The sequence below is a fragment of the Gavialis gangeticus genome, unplaced genomic scaffold (genome assembly GCF_001723915.1).
Source record: "Gavialis gangeticus isolate Ggan-Ray unplaced genomic scaffold, GavGan_comp1, whole genome shotgun sequence".
Taxonomy (NCBI): Eukaryota; Metazoa; Chordata; order Crocodylia; family Gavialidae; genus Gavialis; species Gavialis gangeticus.
Genome location: NW_017729034.1, coordinates 16,403,771 through 16,412,360, shown reverse-complemented (window position 1 = coordinate 16,412,360; position 8,590 = coordinate 16,403,771). Strand labels below are relative to the sequence as shown.

Genomic DNA, 8,590 nt, shown 5'->3' with positions numbered 1-8,590 from the left:
TCACATCTGGCTGGTGCATGCCACATTCTGCAATCAGAGGCCAGTACCTAGTTGTCAAGCAAACTGACTTTCCTCAGGTCAGATTTGATGCTGCTATAGTCTACCAGTAAGTTATGCACTTTCATTCATTCTCCCACCAAAAAACTTCTTTGTGGTCTGGTCATCATCACACATGCAATATATGCACCTTAGCCAGTGAAGCCCTACTTTATGGATCTCTGTTTTCAGGTATAATGATCTGGTTCTGTGTAGTTCCTCACTGTTATACCCTCTGCCACCAGAGGATTCCCAAGATGAGCCTCAGACAGGAGCATAACTATGGGTAGGTCACTAGGACATAAGCCCCAGGCCTTTAGTAAAGGAAGACACCAGAATGGAGGCACAGGGCCTCGAGACTTGGGCTGTATAGAGCAGAAGGCAAAAGTCCCCCTCAAAAGCCCACTGCCCTTCTATCCCATAGGAGATGCTGCCACTGCTAGGTGGCAGGGGTCACCACCAAAAGCCAGTTTAACTACTCTCTAGCGCTGCAGCTGCTACCACATTAAGGGATATAGATCACAGCTCACCATATAAAATTGTGTCAGCTGTAGGGCCAGGGGAAGGTTATCCTGGCTTTGGCAAGACACCTGACATGGACCTCCTCTCACAGCAAAGCAGTATCTCCCATGGGAAGGAGGGGCAGTGGGCTTCTGAGGGGACTCCTGCCCTCTCTGCACCATAATATCAGTTTGAAATCTAGCCCAAGTTCTCCAACTACAAAAGTTGTGTAACTAACACAAAGGAGTCAGGAGAACATCATCACCTTAAAGACTGAGATCTTTGTTGCCACCAGAAGGCCTCTTCTTTGCCATGCAAGACTTCAAGGCAGAAAAGTTTCCCGAAGCACATGAAGTCCTCTTCCATACTTCTGCATCACGCACTCGATCTGCAAGTTCCATGTTTCCCAGGTATTGGAAGACTGAGGTTTCCTTTAGTCAATGGATACTGAAAGGATTTGCATTGTGCATAAGCTCAACCTTTTCACAACTGATCTGTGGGTTTGACTGCCAACAGGCTCTGCTTAGGGCCATAACCGTTAGCTACAGCTTAGCTTAACTCTCAACTGTAAAGACCGCAGCTCAGCTCAGCTTGACTCTTATCTGCCAGCATTCACCAGCTTAAAGTCACCAACCCATCACTCCATGCCAACTTTCAATGTAATCTGCTGAGAAAAAACAGCCTGCCGTATCTCCTATACTGCCTTCTGAAGACTTGGGAGGGGATCAAAGAAGGAAGTTGCTATCAAAGGCAGCATGAATGACAAAAGTAAGGTACACAACATTGAGGACAAGAGCTAGTATACAGTCATTTCTAACAGTCATTGTGATGCCAAAATTTAGGTTTGTGCATTAGCAATGGAAACAAACCATTTCATGTTGTCACAAAAGCTGACAGCTTTCCTGACATTGACAACAGGCATGGAAAAGGTCCTAGTTTTGGCATTAGAGCCCATAACATGCTTTGAGAGATTGTCAAATGTTTTGATTAGATCTATGAACACATAAATCTCTCTGCATTGCTCTTTCTACTTTTCCAGCAGCTGTTTCAGAGAAATATCAGGTCAATTATTGATCTGCTAGGACAGAAGCCACACCAGCCTTTGGGCGGGAGAGTCTCCAGCGGAGCTGAGCTGATTTCTGATGATGCGAGTCAAAATCTTGCCAGCAACACAAAAGGAGGTAATCCCTCAATAGCTGTTCCTAATAAACCTGCAGTTCTTCTGGTACAGGACAATAATAAGACCATCCTTGATGTCTTATAAGGTAATGTAAAGCAGGAAGGAGTCATCAAGCAGAGCTCCCCAAGAGGCTACCTTGGTTTCAGTACTGTTCAATTTGTTCTTTAATTACTTGGAGGATGGAACTGAATTTTCTTATTAAATCTGTGGATGACACCATGATGGGTGTGGCAAAAAAACAAACAAACTGGAGGACAGGATTCAGGTTAAAAGTGATCAATTGGAAAAATGGTCCGAGGTAAACAGGAAGAAATTATATGTACAAAATACTACATTTAGTAAGGAATAATCAAATGCACAGATGCAAAATGAGGAACAACTGGCCAGGCTGAAATATTGCAAAAAGGACTTGAGAGCAATAGCATAACTGGGAGTAGGGAACCTGGGCACCAGCTCCAGATATCACAGTTGTCCCACAGCAGCAGCCAACCATACTGCTGTGATAGGTACAGTTGGAGCCAGTATGGCCTTGTGCATTGATAACCACCCCAGTACAGACCTGCCCTGGTATGCCTCTACCTGAGAGTCATAATGTCATTTCAGGAGAGAGCCGACAAAGGAGAAAGTAGGCTAGGGTCCTAAAAGTTTGGGCTTGTGAGGAATGCCAAATAGGCTGAAGAAAGCTGAATATGGTACATGTGTGAGCTTTATTTTTCTGAAAGGAAAAAGTCATAGACCTTGAGTTTTGCTACTAGTGATCCACCAGGGTTTCTTTTCCTCTCCAAACACAGGTACACACTCCTTCCTGTTAAGGATTCTGGATGTCTTCCAACAGGCATTTCCTGCATGGAGAAGTACAGCAATTAGAAGTATTGTAACTTAAAGGATTTCCAAATAGTGCAATGTGAGCTTATACAACAGGCCCCCTGGGATGGTATTCCAGTAGGTGATGCACCGTATGAAGAATTCTGATTTCTGCTCCCAGTGACATTTATGCATTTTTTCCCCAGGACAGTTTAATGTAAAATGCACAAACAGCACTAGAAGCAAAAATTCCTTCTCTCCCAAACCAGTCTCCTCATCAGACTTCAAGGTCAAGCTATATTTTGCTTGTTCTCCTGACAGCACAAATCTTTCCTTCTTCACTACCAATCAGCCTAACTTTGCTAAGACAGTGGTATCAGCCCTGCCTAGGCTAAAGCTTGGTGGTTAAGCTACTGTTTTGGGATGCGAGTACTGATCTCTTCCCAGAACGTAGGCTTTCTGTGTCTTGTACCAGTGCCTTAGCCATTAAACTACTGGATAGCAGCAGCACTGTTACCATTATGCAAGCCAAATCATACAAGTTATTGTTTTTTTGCCAACTGCAATTTAGGGGTCTTTTGTAAAACTGATATGCTTCGCCAGTGACACTGGATTGCAATTTCAGGGAGGCCAGATAGAATTAGACATCTTGGTGGCTGTATTGCTACTGAGCATGTGGAATAGCATAAGATCCAGTCTGGTTAGACATCAAGGGAAAATATGGAGATAACTTTCTTGCTTATCCACGATCATGAAATTCATGCTGGGTGAAATGCAATTGCATTTAGATGCCTAAAACCATAAAAGTGGCACTTAGAGGTCTTAATGATAATGCAGGATTTAGCCCTTCATCTGTAATGTTAATTAAATGCAGGGCTTCCACCATTCTTCTCCCGTCTCCTTCATGAAAAAGAAGTTCCAATGCGTATTTTAAGCAGCAAGGTTTCACTGGGTGTATCTACACAAGATGCTTTGCTGTGCAGTAGACTAATCTACTGTTCAGTAAAGCATCACTATGTAAGCAATTTAGGGCTTTGTGAAGCTTTGGTCCCTGATTTGATTTGGTGGAGATTCAGCCCGACTTGGTGGCTGACTCTCCAAATCCAAATTGAATCAGAGGACCCTTCAATGTCTCTGAATCCAATTGGAACCCTCTGAATCGATTCAGAGAGATTCGGAAAGATTCGGCAATTCAGACATAGATGTAGTTTTAAATGTATATTTTTTCTACATACCTCTAGATAGCAGGCAGCTCATGAATGCTGTGATGCTGAGACTCATGGAGCATCCCACAGAAGCATGGGGAGCTCCTCAGTGCGCTCAGCAGCAGACCCAGAAATAGACCAGAAACAGTTCTGGTCCACTTCTGGGTCTGCCAGACAGCACACCGGGGGCCCCCACCCTGCACCCCCCCAGCTCTATGACCGGTGCCTCCTGGGTCTGGGGGGACACCTGGGTTCCCCCCACGGCCGATCTCTGGCAGACCTGGAAATGGATCAGAAGTACCGAAAGTGGCTCCATCTGCTCTAGCATCACAGCGTTCATGAGCTGTGCTGGTACTTTGAGGTATGAAGAAAAAAACATTTAAAGCTGTGTCTATGGCCAAATCACTGATTCTTTGAATCGGCATCGAATCTTCAGATTCGGCCAAATCAAATCAGGAACAGTGATCCGAATCAACGAATCAAACTACTGTCCCTGATTTGGGCTGAATCCAAATTGAATAGGGCCTGCTTCACACACCTCTAGTAAGCATGGGTTGAGCTACTGCACAGTAACATAGGCTAATGAGCAAGTTTGATCCCAGTCAGCCAGACCAGCATGGTGCCAGCCTCCTGCCAGGGACAGAGCAACATGGCTGGGAATCCCTCCAGCTACGGGGCAGACACAGCACTTTAGTGGTCCCTAGCTGGCCTTTGGACACTCTGGCTCCAGGGGTCAAACCAGGGAAGCCGACGCCTGCCCCTGGCCACTGTGCTCGACACACCAGCACACATGCTGGCTGCAGCGGCAATGCAGAGCCCTGGTCTGACCCCTAGGCTTCTGCCAACTGCTTCTTGGCCCCTGGGCACTGTGCCCCTGTGCTTTGGATGTGTGCCACCTCCAGCGGTCCCACAGGCCACTGGCCCGAGCCTCAGGACCTTTACCTATAGCTGCCTGGCCTCTGGGCACCATGTCCCTCTGCTGTGGGTACATGCCCAGACCCAACAGCACCCAAAGTCCCTGCCAGAGGCAGCACCAGCAATGGCAGAGTCCCCTGACCCTAGGGAGAGTGGCCTGGGTCCCAAACCAAGTGGCAGAAGAGACTGCTGGTCTGGGGGGAGGCTGATGTGCAGAGACAGTATGCACCCCCCCCTCCAAGACTCTGCCAGCATGAGTCTGCCCCCACCCCCCATGGAGACCCCTGTCAGGCTCAGTCTGCCCCTATCTAGAGACCCCTGGCATCTGGGCAGCTGCATTCAGAGCCTACAGCTGCCCCTAGCTACTGCAGGAAGTCAGAGCAGGGCAAGAGCAGGCTAGGACCTGCTTAATCCTATAAGGAGCAAATCTATTCCCACCAAGGTGCAACATGTAGATGCCTCCCCAGGGCTGATTTACTGTGCAGGAAATTACTGCACAGTAAGTCTAAACAGCATTAATTGTACATGTAGACACACCCACTGTAAACTACCACTATGTAAGGAGCTACAGGAGGGTGGGGAGAAACAAAAACTGCATTTTATTTAAAAGGTAAGGGGAAAAAAAATCAGTACAATTCAGGAACTCACAGCATATATGGAATGGGCTGTGACCTTGGGACCAAGTTTTACTCATAGCAGAGATCTTGCCAAAGCTATATAAAAAAAAACTTCCGGCAGGAGAGGAGATACTATACACTACTGAGGATGAGGTAGAAAGTGGGTAAATGCAAACCTGGCCTCATCTGCACATCATTTTACCAAGAGGATGATCTGTGCCTTGTATGTGCACAGTCTGCATTTTGTTTCACGTGTGTGAAAATGTTAAGATTTGGAAGTTGAGAGGGGTTAAACACTATTAGTCATATTTGAGACTGAGTGGAGCATGTAAACAATGCCCAAGGTGCTTGCAGTCAAAAGTCACCTTAACTAGGACTAAAGTCACAGAGTGAAGGCACCCAGAAGAGGGTCAGCTGTAAAGGAAGAAGATGAGATAGTTTAAATGGTCTTTGTACTCAACTAAGGGTCATAACTGGCTGGAGCATCAGGATCAGAGAATACTAATCAATGACTCAATGTCAGTCATGGGCCAGGTTTTGTTCAATGTCTTTCTCAATGACCTACAAGAGGGCATAGAGTGCACCCTCAGCAAGTTTACAGATGACACCAAGCTTGGGGGAGTAGTAGGTACAATGGAAGGTGACCTAGACAAATTGGAGGATTGGGGCAAAAGAAATTTAATGAGGTTCAACAAGGACAAGTGCAAAGTCCTGCACTTAGCATGGAACAATCCCATGCGCCAGTATAGGCTAGGGGCTGACTAGCTGGGCAAGCAGCTCTGCAGAAAAGAACCTAGGGGTGAAAATACACAATAAGCTGAATATGAGCCAGCCGTGTGCCATTGTTGCAAAGAAGGCTAACAGCATACAGGATTGCATTGATAGGAGTGTTGCCAGCAGGTTAAGGGAAGTGATTATTCCCCTCTATTCAGAACTGGTGAGGCCACATCTGCAGTACTGTGTTCAGTTTTGGGCTCCCCACTACAGAAAGGATGTGGACAAATTGGAGAGCCCAGCAGAGGGTGACAAAAATGGTGCAGGGCTGGGGGACATGACTCATGAGGAAAGACTGAAGGAACTGGGCTTAGTCTAGAGAAGAAGAGACAGAGAGGGGGCTTAATAGCAGCCTTTGACTACCTGAAGCGGGATTCGAAAGGATGGAGCTAGACTGTTCTCAGTGACAGCAGATGACAGAACAAGAAGCAACCGTCTCAAGTTGCAGCAAGGAACGTTTAGGTTAGATATTAGGAAGAACTTTCTCACTAGGAGGGTAGTGAAACACTGGAACTGGTTACCCAGAGAAGTTGTGGAATCTCGTTCCTTGAAGGTTTTTAAGAACCAGCTAGACAAAGCCAGGATCTAGTTGGAGCTGGTCCTGCTTTGAGCAGGGGGTTGCGCTAGATGACCTTCTGAGGTCCCTTCCAACCTTCATTTTCTATGATTCTATGATACAAACACTAACACTACTATCTCATTTTCTTTCTTTTTTTTTTTTTTGGGTGGGGTGGGGGTGGGGAGGGAGACACCAAAACTACACAGGTATTCAAGGTGGGATTTATACAGTGGCATAATGATCTCTTCTGTTTTGGCAAGGATTTTTGTTTACGATATCTTTTATTGGACCAATTGTATGGTTCAGATAGATTTAGACAAGCATCCGAGTACCAGATTACCCTTACTCAAGATAGATTTCTGTTTTGTTCTCAGTTCCCTGATTAATCATTCCTAACCATCTGTTTGGCCAGTTTCTGAGCATTGGGCTTATGTTTTCAGAGAACTGTCCACAATAATTCCAAGATCCCTTTCCCGGGCAGAGTAGAGCCCATTTGGGAACAGTTCAGTTGTTAGGTGCGTCCACACCTTTAAACCCCCACATGGACACTTTTATTCAGTGAAAAGTGGCCTTAAGATGCGGCAAACTAAAGAACGTTAACTTATGTGAATTAACTTGACAGTTTTAGGTGACTGATCTTACTTTTCATACTTCATTTAGGTTGTGCTGGAAAGCTGTGCATCTACCTTCAGAGTTTCTCTGGGGCAGCTCTTGCCATCAGCAGAATAACAACACCACTATAACTAAAAGATGACTTCTGCTGCCATCCATCAGCTGACAGAAAACACATCTATACATTCCTACATCTTCTGCCAGATGTTTTAGTCCCTTCAGCAACTAGTGCTGTTGCACTCTGCACCTGCCAGCACAGCTGCTGTAGGGGAGCCAAACAGATGTGAACATGCTTTGACAGCTTCCCTCTACAGTGGTTGCTGTATGCCATCAGTTCTGATGATAGAAGCATCCTAACGTAGGCAAGGCCCTAAAGCAGGAGCATTCTTAACTGAATGTCCTGGAATGCTTTTGTCCAAGTTGTTTGTCTAGCTTTTAAGTTTAATTGTGTATTCCAACAGTGGCTGAACACAAGATGGGTATTTCATCTCCCATAAATCAAGAGCCTTATCCCATAGAAATTGGAGAAAATGTAGCGAGACAATTGCCTCTTCCAAGTAGAAAAGCTGCAGTTCTCCATCCCAGAGTACTTGCAAGGGTGCAAATCAGTCAGTTGTCAAACAAATCTTTTATCTTCTTCTCATCTGAGTTTGCAACATACACTTATCTACAAAACAGATGAGCCAAACCCAATGATTGATTATATTCATACATTACCCTTCTGTAGCACCTTTCACTGTAGCATCTCAAAATATGACACAAACATTGATTAATTAAACCTCACAACCCCCTTTCCCATGAATTAGATTACATGCTAACCCTGCAACATAAATCTGCCTGCAAAGATTATGTCCCTTCACAGAGGTCAGAGGCTGTGGTGATGCATATGGGGTGCACATGCACCGTGGAGGTACCCTTGCCAGGCCCCATCCCCTGCCTGCTTCCTCAGCCCCCCTGCCCACTCTCCCCCTCCCATGGCTACCTCGCCCAGCCCCAGCTCCTGGTTCTTAACAAAAAAAAAAAAAAAAAAGCCCCAGGCTCACTGGCTGCTGCAGTGGCTTTGGGGCTTCTGGGGGCTCATAGCAGAGCCCCCCACGCGGTGCAGGGCAGTGGGAGGCAGTGGGGATCACGCCCACGCCCCCCACCTGGCAGGAGCTGGTGACTGTGGGGTTTTGTTGTTGGTTTTTGTTTTTTTTTTTCTTTTAAAAAGAGCTGATGCTGGGGCAGGTGAGGCAGCCATGGGGCCGGGCAGGGGGGCACTAGGAGAGCTGGCAGAGATGGGGGCTCATGGCAGAGCCTCCACGCAGCATGGGGCAGCGGGGGTCACTCCCCTCCCCCCCGCCTGGCAGCATCCTGCGAGTGCCGAGCTTTGGGGGGGGGGGGGGGG

General features: G+C 46.6%; 1 long non-coding RNA gene across 1 annotated transcript in view; it reads right to left on the bottom strand.

Annotated features, from left to right (window-relative positions):
* Window positions 1-3,505, bottom strand: part of LOC109304526 — a 10,730-nt gene extending 7,225 nt beyond the window's left edge. The window contains exon 1 of the long non-coding RNA XR_002099411.1: window positions 48-3,505. This is a non-coding gene — a long non-coding RNA (uncharacterized LOC109304526). The remainder of the gene's footprint in view (window positions 1-47) is intronic.
* Window positions 3,506-8,590: the final 5,085 nt, after the last annotated feature.